Below are 24,505 nucleotides of genomic sequence, written 5' to 3'. Positions count from 1 at the left end.
TCCTGAAGCAGAGTGTTCATGGCCAGAGGAAATCAACTGGGGGAAATGGGACAAAACGGAACATATTACAGTACGTTCGTCATTTTGTTGCCTTCGGTGCAAGGTTTAAAACCTCCAGACTCCAGGTCCTAACATATCGTGATCAGGAAAGTCCATTTATCTTAGTCTCTCACCCTGGACCCTTCCGCATGGGCTGCTCATCCTTAAAGCTCACATGAATGCAGAGAGCACAGGCGAATGGGAAGAGAAATGGGACGTGGGTCAGGCAAACAGATACCTGGAATTTGGGGCTGGATTGTGCCTTTAGAGCCAGAGGCAGTGCATAATTGCATCACTCCAGAAGTAGCTGTGGGGAAGTGCTGTGACTCGGACACCACCCTAACGTAAAATTCCTCTCCTGCTTCCTCCTTGCTCCGGGGAGGGCTAATGGCTTATACCAGCAGCAAATCACAACACTCCTCACACCGGCTGCCCTGTCCTGGCGAGTGAATAGAAGGGGTAGAGCCCAGGCACCACCCATTCCTCACCAGAGCATTCTGGGGATGTGGTAAGTGGTCCTACGACACCGGCTCATTCCGACATGCCTGCTTCCAAGGTCTGGGTAGCACACAAAGGGTCATACAGGGAGTTCTCATTCCCCTGTGTGTTATCAAAGTCACAAGCCAGCCCTTGCAATTGTCTCTCTCATGAGCAGTGAATGTATAAGCTTTGGTCTCTCTCCTAAGAACCTTCTCGTTCCCTTTGGATCTCTACATTTCCCCTAATGAGATTACAAGTCTGGTTGATGTAGGTAATAGTGTTGATATAATACACTTGGACTTCGGTAAAATGGGGTATCAAATGACATTTTGATTAAAAATCTAGAACAGTATAAAATCAACATGGAACACATTAAATGGATTAAAAACTATCAGTGAGGAATCATCACTGAGTGGGTGTGTTTCTAGTCCTGCAGGGATTGGTTTTTGGCACTACGCTATGTAAAATGTTTGTCAATGACCTGGAAGAAAACATAAAATCATCATTGATAAAGTTTTCATATGATACACAGATTGGGGGAGTGGTGAATAATGGAGAGGACAGGTCACTGATACAAAACAATCTGGATTGCTTGGTAAACTGGGCAAAAACAAACAATGTGTGTTTTAATACAGCTAAATGTAAATGTATGCATTTGGAACACAGAATGCTGGTTGCACTTATGGGATGGGGCACTCTATCCTGGGAAGCTGTGATTCTGAAAAGGATTTGGGGGTAGGGGTGGATAATCAGCTAAATATGACCTTTCACCTTGATCCTGTGGCCAAGAGGGCTAATGCAATCCTTGGATAAACAACCCAGAGAATTTCGAGCAGGAGAAGAGAGGTTATTTTACCTCTATATTTAGCTCTGGTGTGAATGCTGCTGAAATACTGTGTCTTGCTCTGGTGTCAACAATTCAAGAAAGATGTTGATAAATTGGAAGGGAGGCAGAAAAGAGCCCCAAGAATGATCAAAGGATTAGAAAACCTGCTTTAGAGAGATGGAGCTCTGTGAGTCTATCAATCTAGTTTAACAAAGCAAAGGTTAAGGGGTGACTTGATCACAATCTATAGGTACCTACATGGGGAACAAATATTTAATAATGGTCTCCTCAGTCTAGTAGTGAAAGGTCTAACGTGATCCAGTGGCTGGGAGTTGAAGCTAGACAAATTCAGACTGGAAGTAAGGCATCAATTTCTAACAATGAGAATAATTAATCATTGGAACAATTTACCAATGGCTGTGGTGGATTTTCCGTCACTGAGCATTTTTAAATCAAGACTGGACGTTTTTCTAAAAGCTCTGCTTTAGGAATTATTGTGAGGAGGTTCAATGGCCTATGTTATTCGGGAGTCGGACTAGATGAGCATAATGGTCCCTTCTGGCCTTTTGAATTTTGGAATCTATAGATTGATGTTCCCATCCATTTGGGCTTCACCCTTGTCTCCATAGATGTCTCACGGTGGGCAGGAGTTCTGTTATTTCGGACTCCTCATCCAAATGCACCATCAATCATGCCTGATCTGCACCCGCTCTTGGAAATCTGGTATTTTTGTTCATTGCTTTTAGTTGCCCTCCCCAAGCATCTGAGGTTGTGTCTACGCTATGGAGGCTATATCGGCATAGCTCTGTTGGTGTAGCTGTGCGGGCATAACCCCGAAGCGTACGTGCAGCCTGCACCGACAGAAGGGGCTTTTCCACCTCCCTGGACAATGTTATCTCTGTTGATGGAAGCATTCTTCCATTGACATAGCACAGAAGCTGCTTCTCTGTAGCAGGAGTTCCTTACCCTTGCAAAAGCATACACAGAACATTTGCACACGTTTTCCTGGCCAAACTAATATTAGAACATCAAATGTATTAAGGGATGTTGAGAAAATAGAATGTGACACCACCACTAATTTCTTTCATGTGGCCCAACATGATTTTGCTTTTCTTCTGCAGTAGGGTGACAGTTTGCTATTCTAAAGAGATACTGAAATTGTAGCCAGCATCAATGATTCCAATTTAATAAGGGAACACAGTCCAGCCAGCACCTGGTCTAGTACCACACTCTTCTACTATCAAGGGCAAGATTTTCTAGGCAGATTTTAAACTGAGGGGTTAATGATTGCTAAAACAGAATTCTCAGCAAATCAGATCTCAGATGTGTTACCGTTTTTGACCACACATTTCCAAGCTTTTATTCTTTTCAATTTAACTGACCAAAGGCGGTGAGGGTGAGGGTGTGCGTGTGTGTGGGTGTGTGTGTGTCTTTACATAACTGATATCGCCATTTTTCAATACCACAACATACAAATCCATGTACTGACTGGTAGATATTATTAGGCAGTCAGAGCATATGGACTTTTGTACTCACTGAAGTCACCTCTCCACTTTATCCCATCATTCCACGTGACCTAACCCCTGTTTGCCAGAAGCTAGGAATAGGTGACAGGGGATGGAACACTTGGTGATTACCTGTTCTGTTTATTCCCTCTGAAGCATCTGGCATTGGCCACTGTTGGAAGACAGGATACTGAGCTAGATGGACCTTTGGTCTGACCCAGTATGGCCATTCTTATGTTCTATATAGACCTAACTTTTAAGTGTAGACCAAGCCTAAGAGTCTGCATTTGTGTGGGGGAGGAAATATGGGTGGTTTAAAAAGCGTAATCTGTTTCTCTTCATATAAAATTGTTAATTTCTCCAACTGTCCATGAAACTGCCTATTCTTTTTAATTTTAAACCAAATGTGAACCCTATATGCATGACTGACAGTTCACATTACAGACTTTTCATAAAATTCAAAGCGTTGGCCCAACTCTAATGACCTAAAATCATTCATCCAGGTTTCCCTTATTCCTATTCCAATATTTTTAAATAATGGCTTCTCACTATTATGTTAAAGTCCAGAGACCCCAATCACATCCCATTGTGCTAGGTGCTATACAAGGAGATAGGGTCCTTTGACCTGAAGAGCTAACAATCTAAGGACCCAAATGTTAAGCTGTCAACCTCTAGGCCCTCTCTCTTCTGTAAATGGCCATAACTGCTGTAAGTCTTTTTCTAAAAGTTTGTGCTAAACCCTTATCTGTTTCTACTTCATTTCCTAACATCTCCACCCACTCCTTCACGCTCTTTGGGTCAGATTTAAGTTTAGGTGCTAGTGAAATTTCAAGTTTTTCAAATGAAATAACAAGTTCCTGTCTCGGATTTTTGAGTCTCCCTTGGCAACTGTCTCAGCTCCGGGATTCAAATATGACCATTCATGGCCTCTTAATGGGGAGGAGGCAGTAGCTGTAACGCAGATGAAATGGGTGCTACCCCATCTAAGAACTCACTTGAAGTAAATTAGCTCATTTACTCTCCCCCAGCAAACAGTGTAATGTTCTCCCATGGGCATCACAGGACCAACAGGATTGCATCAGGAATGGGCCCAGGGAACAACAGCAGTGACTTAGTGGCTCACATACAGCATTATACATCCTCCAAACAGAGCAACAGTGTCCTGCTTTGAATGGGGTGTGCTGTGCATTCCCTTATTCCACAGGAATTGCAGAAGTGGATGGACAGCTTTAGTTAAGCCAAATGAGCTCTGTGGGCTTGATCCAAAATCCACTGGAGTCAGTGGGATACTTTCCAGTGACTTTTAAAGGGCTGTGGATTTGATTGTACATGCAAGGCTAGGTTAAGGTGCTGTGATGTTCCAGGCACATTGTGACATGAGATCCTCTGTGGCTCCCATTGCATTTAGAGTGGTGATGGCAGGGGGGAACCCTCCCCTCTAAGAGAAGCAAAGGCAGCATCATGGGCCACCTCTTCCCTGGTGAGGCTGGGGTGAAAGCCAAGCTGTATCTATTTGGATGCATGAACTGGGCCAGGTGCACTCTCTCCTCCTGCAATGCGCACAGCCTCCTGCTGGGGTGGTGGTGGCAGACGCCTCCTCCCTCCACAGGAGCAGTGGGATTGGAGTTAACACCGCATTGAGGTGAATGGGGCAGTTCATACCTCTCAGGGCTCTTTTTTTTTTTTTTTTTTTTTCAGGCTGTCTGCAGACTGGCAGAGGCATCATTTTATTTATTATTCCGCAGTCATATTTTAAAGCTTTTCTTCACAACCATGAAAGTTAGAAACTTCCTATTTTTCTAAAAATGAAAACTTACATTCTGATGTAATCACATGACTCCAGTAGCTCAGACTCTAGACATGGGCCTGTAGCATGTAAACCTCAATCTGACCCTGCCTGTATAGGGATATGCTCCCATGCCTGCAGTCTTCTTGCCTCGGAGCGCAGCAACCCTAACTGTCATTTCAGCACAGGTTTTGTACCCTCTTCTTCACCAATAGATTTGCCCAAATACGTGTCTCCTGGTGGGTTTGGGAATAACAAGAACTGCACAAACATTGCCCATCACTTTCCAAACATGCATTAGGGTTGGACTGCTGCCTTTGTGACTAGAGATCCGTGTTGATGCTGTTGCCAGGAGTGGTGGGACAGAAAACTTACTTGGAAAACTTCCTGACTGTGAAGTCCCACTGATGCTATCAACCTCTTTCTGTCGACTGGTGAAACATCTCGAAGTCAGCCATGGGCAATGCACTCAGGTGGGGCGGGGCAGGGTGGAGGGTGGAAGCAGCTATTACAGTAATGGTTAGACACACATTAAACGTAAAGAAGGAAACACCCCAGCATTCACCAGGATAAATCCACCCTCATCCCAAGGAGTCTCATTTGGGTGCTGAAGACAGCAGAGCATTCAGAGAGGCAGGATTTTTCATTTGTGCTGAAAAATCTAGCCCAGCAATCAGGACCTAACTAGGATTCATCTTGCCATAAAATGCATGCTCTCTTTGGTTGCAAATCAAACAAGTAGATCATTTAAATAGGAGCCAAAAGACTGGGGGGAGAGAGAGAGAATGGTACAGCAAGAGAGGTAGATCCTTGCCATGTGGCAAATCCCACCCGTTGCTACCTGAGTGCCATTGCACTGGTAGTCCTTTCCAGTGTGGTATCCAAAGGTAGTGGCATAAAAACCTACTATTGCAAACAGTTATAGGAGTTTCACCTTAAGCACAAGGGGTTGAGATCTGGGCTGATGGTCCCAGGTTCAAACCCTGCTGACCATCTCTGTGTGTGGATCATTTCACACCTGCATGGCAGGAAATGGTTAAGCAATTAGGACTGATGAGCAGTCACAGCCCAGCCTCAGGTAGGAATATAAGGCTTGAAGGGCGGAACATACTAAGGGATTATAGCCCAGCCTAAAGCATGAGGTCAAAAGCTGAATGACCTCGAGCATTTCATAAATGTCCATAATATAAGCAAAATCTGCTTTCCAAACTGCCAGCTCCTTTTTAAAAATGGGCTGTTTTTACGTCACATCAGCTCAACCCCAGGTGTTGAGCTCTGTTAGGCTATTTTCTTTGCATCTTTATAATGTATAAATAAAGCAGTCAAACAGACGCATTTTGTAATAGAACATCAACTCCCAAGGGCAGACCTGGGCTCTCCAGTTAGAGCTGGAAATACAAAACAGTGCAGGGCTGTTTTTTTGTTTCCAGTCTGACTGCAAATCCCAAAGAAATTGTCGACCCAACTGCGATGATGGCGTAATATTAAGAAAGTGGCATTCAACTATGACAGCATTTCAAAATGGAAAAAAACAACCCCTCCGCCTGCCCCCACCTTTTTCACTGGGGGCAAAGGCTTGGGGTGTGCAGTAGACACATTCGACGCTACACACATTTTGTTGCTGTTTCCTCTGGAATAACAAACCTTCATGTTGATAGATGGCTGCAAAGAGAACATTTTAAGCTGTCAGTTGATGGTTTTAAAAATTATTTTGATTATACAGAATTTATTTTTGAGACGAAAACTCAACTTTATTTTTTTTTGCAGCATTGTCAAGTTCTCAACAGACACCACGGCGCTGGTGTTAGCAATTGCTTTTCCTGGAAGGCCCAGGAGACAGGCAGAATTTGAACAGGACTGTGTACTAGGAGGGTAAGTTTCAAGATGAGAGCTCAGACTGAACACCCCCATTTCTGGCTGATAAATTCCAGCACTTGAGCTGGATTGAAGTGACAAGCGACTGATGATTCATTCCCTACAATAATATATTGCGTGCATGTCAGTAAAGGGGTGTGTGTATGTGGAAGGGGGGTGTTCGTGAACCATACAGTACATCCATGCTTATAGTATACAATAAGGAGGTTAGAATATACTAAATGTACTTTGTTATACTGTGCAACACAGAGGAGCTTGCCGTGCAGAACAGGAGAATTTCGAGGCGATATAAATATTTCAGATTGCTGTGCAGTAGTGTACACGTTTTCAGTACCTAACATACTATTTCTAGACTTTACTAGATCAGGAGCCTGCCTTCATATTTGTGGAGAAGTTGGGCCAGATTATCAGCTAGTGTCAATCACTGTAGCTCATTTGAAGTCAGAGATCTACACCAGCTGAGGATCTAATCCACGGAGTATAATCCACTGTTGTGTCTCTGGTCATGGTAAGTGGCAAGAGTTTCCTCACTGTCAAGGACGAATGAGCTGGATAGAAATGGGAGAGGTATCTTTTCACGATTAGATCGCCTGATCGAATTCTTCCCAGGGCAACGGTGGTGACTGTCTGTTGTGTATTTGGTGGTTTATGGTGTTTCCTGGTGTCCACATAACAAAAATACCATCACTGCTGGAAATAACGGGGAATGTGGCAGTGCCCCTGACACACAACCCAGCTACTGAATAGCTGTATCCCTAGAGGTGGTAGTTGTATGTTAGGGTCAAGGCGCACTGACAAACGTCGGCTGACAGGAAGAGAAGCTTGCACTATTGCTATCCTTTGCTGGATGAATAGAGGGCTTCAGTGTAGAGAGCTGTTAATCCAGCACCTTTCACTAGCACAAAATTGGAACAACAAAGGAGATGCAGGAGACTGAGTGTTCTGTGTGGATTTCTGACTGTATGCTATGGCTTTCGCCATGGCCCATGAAGAGAATTTACAGAGCAACGTGTGTGAGAATTCAAACCTGATTTGATTCCCCAACGCTCATTTCAGAGTAGCAGCCGTGTTAGTCTGTATTCGCAAAAAGAAAAGGAGTACTTGTGGCACCTTAGAGACTAACCAATTTATTTGAGCATAAAGCTTTCGTGAGCTACAGTTCACTTCATCTGTAGCTCACGAAAGCTTATGCTCAAATAAATTGGTTAGTCTCTAAGGTGCCACAAGTCCTCCTTTTCTTTTTCCCAACACTCATGAGACTGGAGAGCAGCACTTTACTCCTATATTCCTGCATCTGGAAATATTGCAAATTTTGCTTCCTTGTTAAACTGCTTCACGTGGCAGGAATCTACAGAGGAGATGAAAGCGCTACTGCTAACAGACAAGTACTTTAGTTATTGCCAGAAGGAAGCCGCCGGTGCTCAGACTAAAGAATCAGAGCCTGGGAAGACAGCAGTAGGACTATGACTGGGACTTCAGGATGGTGTGTGTTTGTTTGATTATAAGCATTAAGTAATAATGTAAAAATTACACTGGCTGTGACTGGGCAAACTGTGAAGGGTATTTCCTTGAGATGATTGTTGGGCTCATTACACCATTGATTTCAGTGGAGTAAAAATGGTTTAAAACCAGTGTAATGCAGCCAAGAATCTGGCCTATGGTCTTTTGCAGAAGGCTCTTGCTTTCTCCTTTAGTAGGTGCCAGTTTAGCCTGCTACAGTCCATGCAACAGAAACTTGGCCACAAGAAGAACTTAGAGAAACCAAAAGGAAAAGATTCCTGGATTTCAAGGCCATAAGGGACCATCATGTCCATTTGCTCTGACCCCCTCCATAGTGCACAAAAGAGGTTTAGAGGCAACTTCCAGATGGGATATGAACTTCTCTCACCTAGCAGAAAGATGTGAGGCAAGCTGACTACTAGGGTCTTCCGCAAGCTTAGATTGAAATCAGAACTGATGCTCGAATGCATCTTGTCACTTTTCCTTTGTGTCTTCATGTCCCAGCAGCTGTCTTGCATTTCACTACTCAACAGGTGTCACTGCCAAAGGTATTCCAGTGTGTGCACTCTAGATGAGGTACCGGGTTGCATGGATCTTCTATCCTACAGCTCCAAAGGTATCCTGCTGGTGTACGGCTCTCCTAACACATGCCTTAAATGTCCTCTGTGTTTATGAAGCTTTTAGTTGATTTGGACTAAGAAAAAGAAGACAGTGGGTGGCTAACGTTTTCTTATCGCTAGTCTGTTCTGGCAGCTCTGGGCTGTAGTGAACATTTGCACCAGTTGTGGAGAATGGATGGGAAAAGCCCTTGAGTAAAGAAACTTTGCCTACAGAATGTATATATGGAAACTCAGTTGTGGCAAATCACCCCCTGGAGTCCTGGCAATTCTCCACCTGTTTGGCATAAGATGACTAATGCATCATATGGCTGACACAGGAACTACAAAGCAATTTGGTCTTGGGCTCTGTGTGTATGGGGCTGGAGCATTGGGGATTTCTAAAAGTCAGTTTGAGGGAGAGGGAGGCAGAAGAATATTTATTCCCCAAATGCTTTCTTTTTAAAAGGGAGTGCTGGTGATACAGTAACAGATCCCCCAAATCTCGGCACTTTAGGTGGTCTTTTAGATACCATGGAGCCAGGCCATGGAGTGCCTTGAACTTGATTTGAACAGGACAGGTGGAATATGCTGCTGGTACCTGCGTAGCTGAGGAGACGCTCTGTACCAGTTGGAGTTTCCTAAGGGCTGAAGAATTCATAGCCAGTCCTCTTATTTATTTTCAAAGTACATTAGCAAACCTGTGGCGCTATAGAAATAACAGAATAACGGCCCACTGTCAGACTGGAGACTTGTTAGATGCCAAGAAATAAATACATGATAAAAATCGTGTGGGGGAAAAATGGGAGCTCACACTGCTGGCTGCTTACAAAGGCAGTCTTGCTGTGAGAAGAAGTGCTGTAACCCTGGAGGTTATGAATCAATCATAATTGCAATGCTCAGCGCAAGGTTTGTGATCAAAATCACACGTGTCTAGGATCTCTGGGTTTAGCTCACCATAGCAACCCAAGCCTGGGAGGGTTGCAGCTGGTCCAAGTTATCTTTCCCATTGATCCTTGGATCATCGTGAGCAGGGTTTGCTTTGCACTTTGCAATGGATGAATCTTGAGCATGCCGAGCGTTCGTTCCTGGGGCGATGAAACATAATCCCTCCATGTCTGCACCTCTTCTTCTGACTGCAGATGCAACCAGGCCCAGGTATGAGTAGACTGTATGGAACTGTCCCATTCTTAGCTTAATCTGGCTCTTTTTATTTAGGGACATCGTTCAATAGGTGCATCTTTAAAAATATAATAATTTGCACTTTTACAGCACCTTTGATGCCAAGATCACAAAGTGCTTTATGCATATTAATTAAGCTTAATAACAAACCTGATGAGGAGGACTCATTATTATTTATTATTTGTATTGTCATGGTGCCTCGGAGCCATTGTCATGGGCCAGGACCCCCATGTGCTGAACAAACACAGAACACGCTGTCTAGAGTGGTTCATGACCATGACTGCCAACCTCAGGGCAGACTATCAGAAAGCAGGGCAGACGCTCCAGGCCGATGTTACGATCAATAATTAGATTTCACCAACCCAGTACCAAATGTGAATCCCTGAAGCACTGTAACAATCTTACCATAGAGTCACAGTCAGTCACCTTGGGCACTCTAGTCTATCTTGCCATCCCGACAAGCTTGATTTAGGGATAAATGTCTCCTACACCAAAGATCACAGAACATTCACATTGCTCCCAGTCCAAAGAGACCTCTCACTTACCCCAGGTCAATTTGAACCTTAGCTCTCACATCAGAAACAACACTTGTGGCCAGTTCTGTAATAAACTAACTGAGGATTTATAACTAGGAAAAATAAATGAGTTATTTTACAGATTAAAGCAGGCAACATATATATGCAAATGAGTTACAGACTATGGTTCCAAAAGGGACAAAGATGTAGAAATCTGTCCACACTGAATGCCTTGACCCTGGCGTCTCTGCTTTTGTTTCCTAGCTCCAGCCCCGTGAGAGCCCAAACAGCAAAGAAATGAAGAATTTTCTTGTCCACGATCTTTATTTCTTTCTTCCAGAATTCAAGCTGAAGGGATGAGCTTTCTTGCATGTTGCACCTTCATGGGTAGTAGGACTATCAACCCAGTCTTTATATCGTGATGTTTCATGATGGGCCACTCAGTTTTGATAGTCCTTCTTGAAGGGCTGGGGAACCATTCCTCCTGCCTGGGTTCACAAGTTCAGAGCAGGCATTTTTACAGTTATAAAGCAAATCTTACATTTTATCTTATAGCATGGGATATAGACATTACAAGTAAGATGAATGCATGCAGCAATTTACAAGCATTTTGTAGAATCTAAACATAGGCTTTCAAGTCTAACAGCTATCGTGAACAATACTAACAAATAGGTGAGCCTGTCTGGTTTCAGCTCTGAATTTGTCAGTGGTCAGCTGACACCTACAACCTTGGCAAGAGCTGGCACCTGGTCTACCAGCATCACACCCTGCTCCAAAGAGTTTTTCCAGATGGAGAAACTGAAGCATGGAGAGGTGACTTGCCGAAGATCACACTGTGAGTCAGTGGCAGAACGGGGAATAGAATTCAGGATTCTTACTCCTGGCCCCATATCACTAGAGAGCATCCTGTCCGTTTACTGCGCAAGTGTGACTTACCATTCCTTGCTGCTTGTTGCCAACCACACAATGATACATTTCTATGTAGCTGGCATTGGGCATTAGGGCTATCTTGCAATTTCAATGCGTGTGTTTGTTTACATCTGCTGATTCCCCAGTCAGCTTTTCAGTTGGTTGGGGAACCTGGACTACGTTTATGCTTTTGTTGAGGCATGAACATGTTGGGAAAACATCAGCTGGGCTTCTCCAGGAGTGCCAGGAAAAGGGGTGAGCCTAGAAGAATTGATTTGTCTTTCAAAGGACAGGGAGCGAGGTGGCAGGAGAGAAGTGAAGCCTGCATACTTATTTAATTCTTCTGCCACTGGTGGGAACTTTTAGCTAATTGTGCCTAAGAGCTTATTAAAACATATCTGGCACTGAATTCTCCTTTGTGGAATTGGGACTAGGGCCATCTGCAAATGAAATCTGCCTTCCCTTTGATGTAATATGACTCCTTGGGATGCATTTCTTTTGAAATGTGCTACCCTGATGAGCTGTGTGTTTGGCTTGATTATTTTTTAATTGGGAAGAAAGAACTATTATAGTAGCAAAGAGAAGAATGGAATAAGTATGGCTTGCTAATGCACGTCAGAAGGCTAGCAAGGTAAAGAATTACAATGGACTGGACTGCTAAAATGATACTCATTCCAGGACTCTTCCTTGATATTCCTTGTAATAAGGTCTGTCTCTTGACTATTGACTGAGAGTCTTCAATAATCATACTAGAGAGACCTGTCTCCTCAGCTGCTGTTTAGTAGTGGATTAGCCAGAACATTTTAAAGGATCTGGCTGAAACCAACAGAAGTGGGTTGTGAAGCTGAGATGCTTCAGGGCATGAGCCAACCTCTAAATTTTGGGATTCAGGAAGAAACGTCACCTGGGGGACATCCCAGAACTGCAGCATTTCTTCCACCTTTCTCTGAGGCAGCTGGTGCTGGCCACTGTTGGTGACAGGATGCTGGGCGAGATGGACCCTAGGTCTGATCCAGTTTGGCGATGCCTATAGAAATCCAGGATTTATGGATGTATCCTTGGGCATGAGTCTCTTGTGCCTCATGCTGCTTTCACACGGCCCTAGTGTCAGTGTGGCATTGGTATGGATAGGAGCAGAACCACGCCCACTGTTTTTAACTAATCCTGTCATGTATAGGCTTTGCAGTTGGTGATTTTTCCAGGCCATACTCACTGCAGTGCTTAGACCCAGGGATTGGTATTTGTGCACACCTCCAGGGTAGCGAGCCACTCTCCATTAGGTCTCTGATGGGACTCCACCTTGGCAGCAATTATATAAGGGCTGCTCAATGGAACCATCAGAGCTATCACAAACTGGCTTCCTTAATGGTGTAGTATATACCAAGGGCCTGAATTCAAAGCCCGCCTTAGGCAATGGGAAAGACTCCCTCGGGCTGCAGTAGGCTGTGGATCAGGCCCCAAGGGAACAGGAAACAGACTCAGGGAGATGGTCTCTCCTGGTTTGGTCTGATGTACGGTGACGGGGTTTGGTGATGTTTCAGCTGCTGCTGTCCATGCTGTGGCATTCTGTGGAGAGAGGACTCAGGGGCAAGAGAGGACCCCAGTCTCCAGAGATCTCACCATTGCTGTTGTGATCAGCTTGGCAAAAACACACCCACCCACCTTTCAGTGAGTCCAGGTGGCCGGCTTCAGTGCCTATGGATGCAGCAAAGGCTCGCCTTAGCCTGCCACGTTCAGGCAATTTCATTTCCAATCTTTAAAGGAATTGTTGTGAACATTTCTTTAAAACATTCTGAGGAAATCTAACAACTTTTCAAAGTAATCTCTGGTTTACATCCGGCTGGTAATTCTAATAAATGTTAGAGACATTTGCTGGCATTTTCCACTATGGAGTTCTTTTTTTTCTCTCTCCTTCATAGCGGTGTCTTTAACTGCCCATTCCACACAGCTGAAAGCTATGTTTTTAGGTAATTTTTAAAAGTTCAGTATAAATACTTTAAAAATAAACACGAGCGCTCCATGTACATATCTTGGTTGTTCACACACTTAAAGTGGATGCCTTCCATCTCCATCAGGTACATATCACTGAGAAGTCTCAGAAAGATGCTCTTGTTTTTACCATAGCTTTTCCTTCATGTGTCATGGGGCAAATGCCAGTGGATAGGAAGAGGGATCATTTTCTCCACCTGAGTTATGTGACGTTCTCCTTGTGATAAACATTGGTCTAGCGGGAGGTTAGTCTTGTTGACCAGGCATTACCATGAGGTGTGGTAGGGCTGGGTTCAATTCCTGGCTGTCACAGATGCCCTGTGTGCCCTTTGGTGAGTTACTTAGTCTCTCTGGGTATGTCGCACTGCAATGAAACACCCGTGGCTGGGCTGCACTAGCTGACTGGCACTTGCGCTGGAGAGCTGTAAAATCGCATTGTAGCTGTTCGGGCTCAGGCAAGAACCTAAGCTGTGGGACCTCCGCAGCTCACCTGGAGGGTCCAGAAAGCTCAGGCCTGAACCAGAATGTCTACACCACACTTTTACAGCCCCAAGTCTGCTGACACAGGCCAGCTGTGGGTGTTTAACTGCAGTGGAGACATACCCTCTGTGTCTCGGGTCCCTAGCTATAAAACGGGGTTCACAATCCTTCTTCTCTCCCACCCTGTGTCTGTCTTGCCTAGTCAGATTGGAAGCTCTTTGGGGCCGGGACTATCTCTTCCTGAATGTATTAAAGCGCCTAGCTAATGGGGCCCTTATCTCAATTGGTGCCTCTGTGCATTACCATAACACAAATAATAAAGAGTCAAGAAACCGGCTTCTTGCATTTGGTTATTGTACTCTAGGCTGCTACTGAGTTGGCTAATTTACGCCAGGGTAATTATGTCCGTGCATAAGGGGCTATGTAGAATGTATGAATGCAGCTGCATATGAGACAGACAAATGGATGGAGGTGTGTGGGCGATGGGAAGCTTGACAAGTGACTGGCCAGCTTAGAGAGAGTTTGTGAGCTGCCAACAGGACAGGGTGAGAAAAGGAGCAGCAGGGGCAGAGAAAAATCCAGTGAAAATTGGAGCAGAGAGAAACAAATGCAGAAGAGAGTGTGCAGAACATGGAGCAGAGAGGGCAAAGAGAGAAGAACTCTAGGGAAGAGAGAAGCGTGGGCCTAGGGTAGTGGAGATAGCACAGATGCAAGGTCTTTGTGCACATCACTGTAGAGAGCTCTCAGCTCTATGTCTGAGCAGCTCTCCAAAGAGTCATGTATTCAGCACTTGCTCTCCCATGGGTTTTTGCTGACTCTCCTTCAACTCACTGGAGCAATTAACCTCTATGAGAATATAATTAGCTACAATTAGAAATTAAAACTCAGGGTATTAAAGCAACAGAGAGGCAAGCGATACAGAAAAGGTGCCAGGAAAAGGGGGAAGGTCATTCTTCTTCAGGGATTTGCTCCTTTTCTGGGGAAAGAATTAGCTATTGGAGAACAAACCAATGCAACTTAAGCCCAGTTCCCAAAGTATTTGTGACTTCTGGGCTGCTGCTTACATAACCAATGCATGGAGCCATTAGGTTCAGCAGATAACAAACAGCAGTTTTCATTTGCAAAAGCTGAGCAAACACCTGCCCCCGGGTTCAGTGGGAACAAACGTGGCTTAGCCAATATACCTTCTTCAAAGCTCACGGAGGAGAGCTTCACTCTTCTAGGAATAGTCCAGTCAATAACATTGCATGGTGCCATTTGATTTAGATCAGAGGTAGGCAAACTATGGCCCGCGGGCCACATCCGGCCCATGGGACTGTCCTGCCCGGCCCCTGAGCTCCTGGCCCAGGAGGCTTGCCCCTGGTCTCTCCCCTGCAGCTTTACCTTGCCGCGCCGCTGGCCCAATGCTCTGTGCTGCGCGGCTGCCTGTCTTGGTTGGATAGAGGGCAGGAGAGTTTGGGGGGTGGTCAGGGGTGTGGATAGGGGTCGGGGTGGTCAGAGGGCGGGGAATGGGGGGGTTGATTGGGGGCAGGGTCCCAGGGGGCAGTCAGGAAGGAGAGGAGGGGTTGGATGGGGTAGCGGGGGACAGTCAGGGGCGTGGGTCCCGGGGGTGGTCATGGGGCAGGGCTCCTGGGGGGGGCAGTCAGAAAGGAGATGGGGGGGTTGGATGGGGCAATGGGGGGCAGTTAGGGGCGGGGGGGTCCAGGGGCAGTTAGGGGACCAAGAGCAGGGGGAGTGGATGGGGCAGGGGTCCCTAGGAGGCTGTCAGGGAACGGGGGGGGGGGGGAGGGGGGGTTGGATGGGGCAGGAGTTTCGGAGGGGGGGGCTGTGGGGGGGGGTGAGAAGCAGGGCGGGTCAGATAGCAGGCAGGATCTGGGCCATGCCTGGCTTTTTGGGGAGGCACAGCCTCCCCTAACTGGCCCTCCATACAAATTCAGAAACCCAATGCGGCTCTCAGGCCAAAAAGTTTGCCCGCCCATGATTTAGATAATGGCATAGACAGTACACTTATAAAGTTTATGGACAATACCAAGCTGGGATGGGTTGCAAGTGCCTTGGAGGGTAGGATTAAAATTTCAAAAGGATCTGTACAAACTGGAAAAATGGTCTGAAGTAAATAGGATGAAATTCAATAAGGACAAATGCAAAGTACTCCGCTTAGGAAGGAACAATCAGTTGCACACGTGTAGGCACATGTAACTGTTGCAAAAAAAGTGAACTTCATTCTGGGATGTATTAGCAGGATTATTGTGAGCAAGGCACGAGAAGTAATTCCTCCGCTCTCCTCCGTGCTGATTAGGCCTCAGCTGTAGTATTGTGCCCAGTTCTGGGCGCAACATTTCAGGAAAGATGAGGACAAACTGGAGAAAGTCCAGAGAAGAGCAACAAAAATGATTAAAAGTCTAGGAAACATGACGTATGAGGGAAGATTGGAAAAAATTGGGTTTGTTTAGTCTGGAGAAGAGAAGACTGAGAGGGGACATAACAGTTTTCAAGTACATAAAAGGTTGTTACAAGGAAGAGGGAGAAAAATTGTTCTTGTTAACCTCTGAGGATAGGACAAGAAGCAATGGGCTTAAATTGCAGCAAGGGAGGTTTAGGTTGGACATAAGGGTGCTTAAGCACTGGAATAAATTGCCTTGGGAGGTGGTGGAATCTCCATCATTGGAGATTTTAAAGAGCAGGTTAGACAAACACCTGTCAGGGATAGTCTAGATAATACTTAGTCCTGCCATGACTGCAGGGGACTGGACTAGATGACCTCTCGAGGTTCCTTCCCGTCCTATGATTCTATGTGTTACGGATGGCTGCATGCACATCAGTAGAAATGGTTATGAGCAATCTACTAAAGTGGTGCAGAGAAAGGTAGAGGATTTTGATGTTTGGTTTTGTGATGATTTGGAACAAAAGCCCCAAATGTTGAAATTGCCAATGAATGCAAGTTGAAATGAAAACTGAAGCTAGGCAGAAACCAGTTTCAGGCCTTTGTTATAAATTTTCAGTCCTGGCTCCACTTTGAAGTTATTTTGGTGAAGAAGAAAAAAAGGGACAACGGCTTGGCAACTTTCTGCCAATATGGAGAATATGGAGCTTTTTGGTCCCTCAGCTGCTCTGAAAAACCTACGCCGGACCCACAAGAGAGAGCTGAATGCCTGCCAGTTCTGAAAGGGAACATAGAGTATCTGAGAAAACAAGGGGGTATTTTTGTTTTGCCTTGACAGGGACATGCTAGTGAATAGAATCACTCTGCCCTGAGTTGTCCACCCGTCATTTGAGAAACACAATTGCTTCTATCAGATCCTCTCTGAGCACCATTTTAATTTTTGCAAATTACTGTCAGCTGGTTTTCAAAGCACTCTTTAAAAAGGAAAGTATTTGGCAGAATGCAGACCCGTGCCAGTGTCCATCTCATAAAATGCATCCAAACTTTGAAGTGAAATTCACTAGTTTGCATGTACATCACATAACACATTTTAAAGCAAAGGTGGAGAGGGAGACTTTTACTGGCAGAGAAATGCAAGGGGCTGGATTCTGCAATCCTGGACTCCTGATGAGAAGTACTCATCCTCTATAATAGTCGTGTACCTCTCAAATGTTCTGTATTTCAAAGGAAATTACTCATGTTAGTCCCAAAGACCTAGATCCTCAAAGATATTTAGATGCCAAACTCCCATTGAAATCAAGATATTTAGACAACTAAATATCTTTGAGAACGTGGGCCTAAAGTTACCTACGTTCTGCACCAACCTGGTGTTTCACCCTACCCTTTATTGTTGAAAATTACTTATCTCTGAAAGAGAAGAATCATGCTACTGAGTTTGTGTGAAGTTTCCTGCACGGGTAATGTTTTGTCTCTCTCATTTTTTGGTCTTCATCAAACATTGCATCCCGCATTTGGCTCTTGGCGGACGGAGAATCATGAATAAACTCACTGCTGCCACTTATCTACTTAGTCAGCTCTTTAGCGCAGGGACTGCCTCTGTTTGTATAACACCTGCCACATTGGGGTCCTAAGCATTTCAGTAATAAATAATGATAAAATAAGATACATACTACTACTGATGAGGATGATAAGTCTGTACTTGTTGGTATGTAACTGACACTGGTTGATAAGCCAGTTATCCTCTGCTTGTTGTCTTTTCCTTTGCACAGCGCCAATCACAATGAAACCCTCGTCCATAATTGGGACCTCTGGGTTCTGCTGCAATGCAAATAATAAATAATAACAATAAATGACTGAGCTGATTCTATACTTCATGCACTATTCAGCAGGGGCAGGGGGTACGGAATCCAGTCTCTTTTGACATTACTTTACTTGAAATTCCACGTAACATTCTCTGCAGCTGGATTTTATTAAACATGTGAAGATAAAGTGAAGCACCTTCATGTATGCAAATGCCAAAAAACAATTTTAAACAAATTATTACAGAAGCGTCTTTGGAAACATAAGAAGCGAGTGGCGGGCTACATGCCTTGTGTGTTGATTACTGGTTTGGTTAAAAAAGAGCATGAGTAATGTTTTAATTTCCATATCATCATCCGGAGAATGAAACATTTTTAAAGTTGCCTTTGACAATGCAGGTCCATTCCTGTTATCAGCTTTCTGAATTTTAATTCTCTTCGGGGAATTTAGCCTTTTATTTCCTTGAGCTGCCAAGGAATAAGATATTGCAAAATAAATAAATACAATTATGAACCTCAATAAAATAAAAATTCTGTGGTGCAATGTGTATAATGCTTAACGTTTCTAGGGGGTCTTATACTGGAGGATCTCAAAGCACTTTGCAAAGACTAACAGAGGCCTGGTGTATCTCTGAAATTGCACCAGTTTAACTAAAGATGTAATGGTGCTCTGGTTTAAACAGGTGCAACTTTGTGTGTGGACACGGCATAGATTTAAACTTGACTTACATGAGTTTAATTTATTGAACGAGCTCAATCTAAACTGCTGTAAGACAGGTTTAAATTGGCATCAGTGTCCACTCATTTAATTAAACTGGCACAGCATTGCACCCAGTGCTTAATTTGTGCCAGGGCTTGCCAAGGCTGAACGCTGGCACCTCTAGGCTTGCTGCATCAGTGTAAAAAATTGCTTGAACCCCGGCACCTCTTTCATTACAAATTAAGCACTGCTTGCACCTTTAGTTAAACTGTGCAATGTCTGTGTCCTGACAAGTCCGCAGTCTCACAAAACCCTGCGGAGGGAGGCTTGGTAGATGAAATTCACCCCTTTGCAGAGGGACAGCACTAAGACTATTCTGAGGGGTTCAGCTGGGTTTGTCCTGTGCCCTCTGCATGGAGGTGAATTTCACGCAGCATTCTCTCTTCTGAACAGATGTGGAAATGGAGATATTGCGACCTGTCTGTGATATTTAAATTGACTGGATTTTTTTTTTAAATAAAGCTTTAGTTCAAACAGGAATTGTCTGGCAGAAATGCCATGTCCTGTGTTCCTTTCTCATCTTGGAATTGATGATTATCTCACAACCGGTCAGTGGCAGAGCTGCAAATGGAACTCAGGCATCCTGTCTCAAAGTCCTCTGCTGTAACCACACTTCCATTCTTCCCATGTTGCTGGGGAGTTAGTTCGTTGTGGTCAATTCTTGGCGTGGAGACACACCTCTGTGTATAACCTATAGGTCACCTTTGAAGCGCTGTCCATTTGATCCAAAAGAGAGACAAATACTATTGCACAGAGTTCCCAGCGTGTGCAGAAAATTCTCCAGGTCTTATCAAGCAAGCAAAGGATAATAAAAAAAGAGTAGGGCAAAGTCCTAATGGGATCACTGAAGACTATTTCTCAGAACCAATTAAGTGTGTGAATTCCTTTCCTGAGCAGATAGGTATTTTATTAGAAAACAGTTTTTATGAAGATCATGAAGTTTTCCTTGCTAGTGAATATTTTTAAGAAGATTTTGCTGGGGATGCAGCCATCACGCTCGAAAGAGGAGATTCTTGGAGGGTATTTTTCCAGAGCAGCAATTCAGTGAAATTGCAGGAAATGGAAGAAATCATAGTGGTGCGTGAGGAGGGGGATGAGGGACTGAAACATAAAGGCTGATTCAGGGTGCAGGGATAACACTTATTTGCATTAAAAAAGAAAAATAGCTGCTCTTTAGTTCTAAAAATATTGCTTAATTTTGTTTCGCAAGCCCAAAGGGCCTGATTCTCCCACTGCTCTGTGCCATGTGCAGTCCCTTACACCAGTGGACGGTGAGTGTGAAATGCTATTGGATCAGAATGGCTGAACAAGGGGCAGGACAATGGGGAATCAGAGCACAGAGGGAGGCCTGACCTGGGTCCTATCTATCGCTGAAAAGTACAGAGCCTCAGTTCTCACAGGGACTGATACACCATTGCTCTGCTCCTTGTGTCATCGTTTTCACTTGCGCAGAGCACAAGTAGGACATTGCAATTTGGCAGAGTCTTATATCCACTTTGCACTGATGACCTTTACCAACAGAAGTGCAGGGCAATGGTGAATAGGGTGTGTGATATCTGGGCCCTACCATGGGCTCAGGATAGCAAAATCAGGATCCTGGCTCACACACTGATTAGCTGAAAGAAAGAAAACTGCCCAAGCTTCAGGGCTCTCTTTACTTTAGCTGTTCTGTTTCTCTGGTTGGACCAACTCATCTGTTCACAACAGCAAAGTACACAGGTAGAGTGTGTTACTTCGGAGACCAGTGTCAGGTCCCAGTGCATTCAGGGGTATACACTGCCTTCCTTTCCCTCAGAATTCCAGATTGCTGGCTGCTCTCCAAGCACACTCCGCTGAGCAACCTACCATGGAACTCTGCACTCCCCTCCCCAAGGAGGAGAATCGATGCCTTTTTAAAAAAGTGAATGTTACATGACTGTGTAATGTGGTATTGCGGTATTGCAACCATTGTTAGCCTATCTCTTGGCATCTAAACCGAGAAGTTGTCCAGAAAGAAAGAAACGGCTTATCAGGGGAATTTAACCCAGATCCTCTGGCTTCTGGCCAAGGTTCGTTTTCAACTGAGCTCTGCTGGCTGCAATCCAGGGATCTCTTGGCCTCATGCACAGCTCGGGGCTTTATTTCCTTTTTCACTAAACATACAATAATTCCACATTTCTCCAAGGAGCTGTGGAAAACATGCATTGAACCAAGAAAGAGATCCATTGGGGAAGGTGGAATGAGGTGCAGGGGTGGTACCTCAGTTAAGATCTTCCTTCTCCCAAAACAGAAGGGCAAGGTGGGGTGACTTCCCTGCCTCTGATGGTGTGTCATTGTCTCCCCCCACCCTCCACTTTTCTGGAAACTGCAGACAGGAATTGTAGCCGCTGCCTTCCTTGCCTGAAAAACTGTCATGGAGCACGTTTGCTGCTCTTCATTCATATATTCAGTGGGGGTGGGGGTGGTGTTTAAAATATGTTTAGAAGCTTCAGAGTGCCCTTAACTGCGTTGTCAACTTATTTCTAAGTGCACTGAGTTGGTCCCCATTCTATTAATCTTCTAATGTCCCTATTCAGCCACCTGGGAAAATCCAGAAATGCGCCACTTAGCGAATAGTCTCCTCTGTAGGCACAGGCATATAAGACACAAGATCAAAGAGGCATAGGAGATGGTTTCTCCAGAGTTGAATAATTCTTCACTGGAGTATACATAGTCACCTACCAGTGGTGTGAAGCCGAGACCTCTTTGTCCATCCGTCAGAGGGACTTTTTCCAGAGCATGAAAGATGAACCGTGTGTAGGTCATACAAGGGAACCGCTTTCTCGTTGTTCTTCTCCCCAAGAGCTTCAGAGTTTGGTTGCAAATTACTATAGTTTTGATCATAGAGAAATGAATGTGTTAGGGAATCTCAGGTGAGTAACACATTGGAGATGGCTTCTTTTCCCGTTGTTACAATTAAATGTGTGGTAGCCTGACCCCAGCCTGGTGGGGGTCTGTACAGTGTAGAACTCCAATAAATGTTTCTTCCAAACCCTCAGCTATAAACACATGGCAATTCAAATGGAACACCAGGCACAATCTCATGCTGATTAGCGTCTTGCCCAGAAAAGAAAAGATCCTGGGGAAAACGGCAGTGGCACCTCTGTTGGTAACTGCTGACAGTGTTTGAAATGGAATTGTGTCTTTTATACAGTTCCAGAGAGCTCCTTTGCAATGTGGTGGCAAGATTCTCCAGATGCTGGAACCCTGCAGCGTAATTACTGCTGATTCACATGGGCAGGTGGTGTTGATTAGACTGAATATAAGCAGGGTGTGCAGAGGATGTAGAGTGAGGAAACTAGGTGGGGTATATAGAGACAGAGTGAAGCTAAGGGAAGAGAGCAGCTAAACCTAGGACTGGTATAGTTTTATTTTTGGTTTGCCCAGGCAGCTGAAAGGGGGGTGACTTTTGGCTCTTGTGCTGGAGTTGGAGCTTGCATCATGTTCATGTGCACTTTAGGGCTCTTCTTCCTAAAATGGATTGTATGAGGGACAGGCCTGGGAGCTTCCTGCCTTCCAGTCTCAGCTATGATGCTAATTCTTGGCCTAGGAAAAACTATTTAATTTCTCAGTGCCTTAGCTTCAACCTGTGGTGAACTGGGGGGGGAGGGATGATTCTTCTCTAGCATGCAGAGAAGTGGGTGAAAAGCAATTGTGTGTGTGTGTGTGTGTGTGTGAAATACTCCAAAGATACCAACTGCCATTCACAGGTAGATTATCTTATCAAAGGCAAGACTAAAACAGTGATGACAAATAATAAAGCGTCTGTCATATTCTTGAGGAAAACATGATGAAACTGTCTGAATCTGAAATAATCTGGAGCTTTTTGGTGGTTCATTGGAGCAAAGTTGTATTTTATACTTTAGCTAAAAAATATTTTTCCTTTCTTCCATAGTAGATCATTACCTGCAGGAGTTTGGGGGCCAGGGGAAACTTTAATAGATCTAATTGGAGCCATTTGGATTTTCCTCTGCCCTTGTCAGTCTTCTACACTTTCAGGATAAACTCTGTGTAGCTCCTTTCTTCAACTATCTGAAGTTATTAGATGACAAACTCAGTACATAAGGCTCCCATACCAGTCAATGGAAAGATGCCCCCTGACTTCAATGGGCTTTGGGTCAGGCACTTTACAGTGTGTCTGGGAGTAGTGGGGCATGATCTCAGTTCAGTTTATGTCCAGCCTATTAGGAGGTATTTAGCCAAATGACCTTTTTTAGTCCTTCATGACTGACCCCTTCTCAGCAAGGCCCTGCTGGAGAAAATCCACCCCAATGGATGCACACAGAGCAGATTGGCATGTGCTAACAGACAGCTAAGCACTCAGTTAAATAGCTTGAGCTGAACTATGAACTTGCATTGGAAAATGACCAATACAAAGAGCAGAGACATGTTTTACTTCACACTTACAGACCAGCGGAAGTTTTTGGTAAATTTTACCACAATGAGGAATTCATGGGGAAACCTGTGACATCAACAACATTATAATGAGGGATCTGTGGGTACTTCCAAACAGTCAAGGTCTTCTCCCAAACAGGATTAGAAAATTACTTTGCATATTTCCAGCCCACATGTTTGTTTTTCTGAGGTGGTTAGCACAGGTCAGTAATAGGCGGGCTACATTCATAAAAGGAAAAAACCCAGTGACCTTCAGTTTGAGGCAGAAATTCTGGATGAACTCCTCCTGATTCCTCCTGTTCCTTAATGCACACTGATCCTTATACACAGCACCGTACTACAACCAGCACTTCCAAAGCACTCAGTGCTTATCAGTTCAATAAAACGTTCCCATTTTGCTAACTTCCCATCAGCTCGCTCTGAAGGCAGACACATTTTTATTTTTCAGTTGTTTTGCAGCAGCGTAGAAGGAACGTACTTAATGAAAAGAGGTAAGAGAAAAAAGCCAATGTTCAGTGTGCTGGCCAGAGTAGTTTTTTGGCTTTGTTGCCTTGACCATACGATACAGCCAGGTGTTTATGTGATGGGTTTGATCCTGATAGCAAAAGTTTCAATGGGAGCTATCGATCCTCAGCAACTTTCAGAAGCAGCCCTTATGCTGCTAGTGTCAGAGAGTCAGCAGAGTTGGAGGGAGAACATAGGACAGGAAGGTATTTCCTGGGTCATCAAGTCCTTCTCGTGCTGTCACAGCTCATCTTGTCATAGAATCCCAGTCATAAATATGTCAAGCTTCATCTTAAAACTAGTGAGGTTGTTTTCCTTCGGGGCTGTTCCAAAAACTCCTTCCTGTGGTAATGGGAAAGCTTCTTTTAATTTCCAGCCTAAATTCATTCATGGCTAGTTTCTGTCCATTTGTTCTTTTGTGAACTTTGTCCTTTAGCTTTAATTTATTGAATTTAAAATTAATAGACCTTCTCCCTCCTTGGTATTCATTCTCCCCCTATGGCCCACTGTATTTATAGAGAGCAATCAGATCCCCTCTCAGCCTTCAATTTGTTAGGCTAAACAAGCCAAGTTCCCCAGCTGCCTTTCATAACATAGGCTCTGCATTTCCTGATCAACCCTATAGCCCATCTCTGCACCTGGTTCAGTTTGAATTCATCTTTCTCAAACATGAGCGATCAGAATTTTATACAGCATTCCAGAAGCACAGGGCTTTTGGTTCTCAAACGGAGCATCACTCTTGTTTACCAGGATGTCTTTTTGGAGAGCATCTCCCATCATAAAGAACCTGCAGGAAATGCATTTCCAAAGAACTTGACCCCCATGTGCTGGGAGTCTGATGATGATATGGTTTATTACTTATGTTGAAAAAAGAATTATATTTATATAGAAGAAACTTGAGCAATGCTGACCCTAATAAATTTAAATCTTTTTAGTTAGTGACCCCATATTCTGGCCCCAGCAT

General features: G+C 44.4%; 1 long non-coding RNA gene across 1 annotated transcript in view; it reads left to right on the top strand.

Annotated features, from left to right (window-relative positions):
- Nucleotides 1–24,505, top strand: part of LOC122463584 — a 98,714-nt gene that overhangs the window by 26,350 nt on the left and 47,859 nt on the right. The window contains exon 2 of the long non-coding RNA XR_006287068.1: nucleotides 6,404–6,508. This is a non-coding gene — a long non-coding RNA (uncharacterized LOC122463584). The remainder of the gene's footprint in view (nucleotides 1–6,403; nucleotides 6,509–24,505) is intronic.

Source organism: Chelonia mydas, chromosome 22 (assembly GCF_015237465.2).
Source record: "Chelonia mydas isolate rCheMyd1 chromosome 22, rCheMyd1.pri.v2, whole genome shotgun sequence".
In the NCBI taxonomy this organism is placed as follows: domain Eukaryota; kingdom Metazoa; phylum Chordata; order Testudines; family Cheloniidae; genus Chelonia; species Chelonia mydas.
This window is presented reverse-complemented; position numbering and strand designations above follow the sequence as displayed.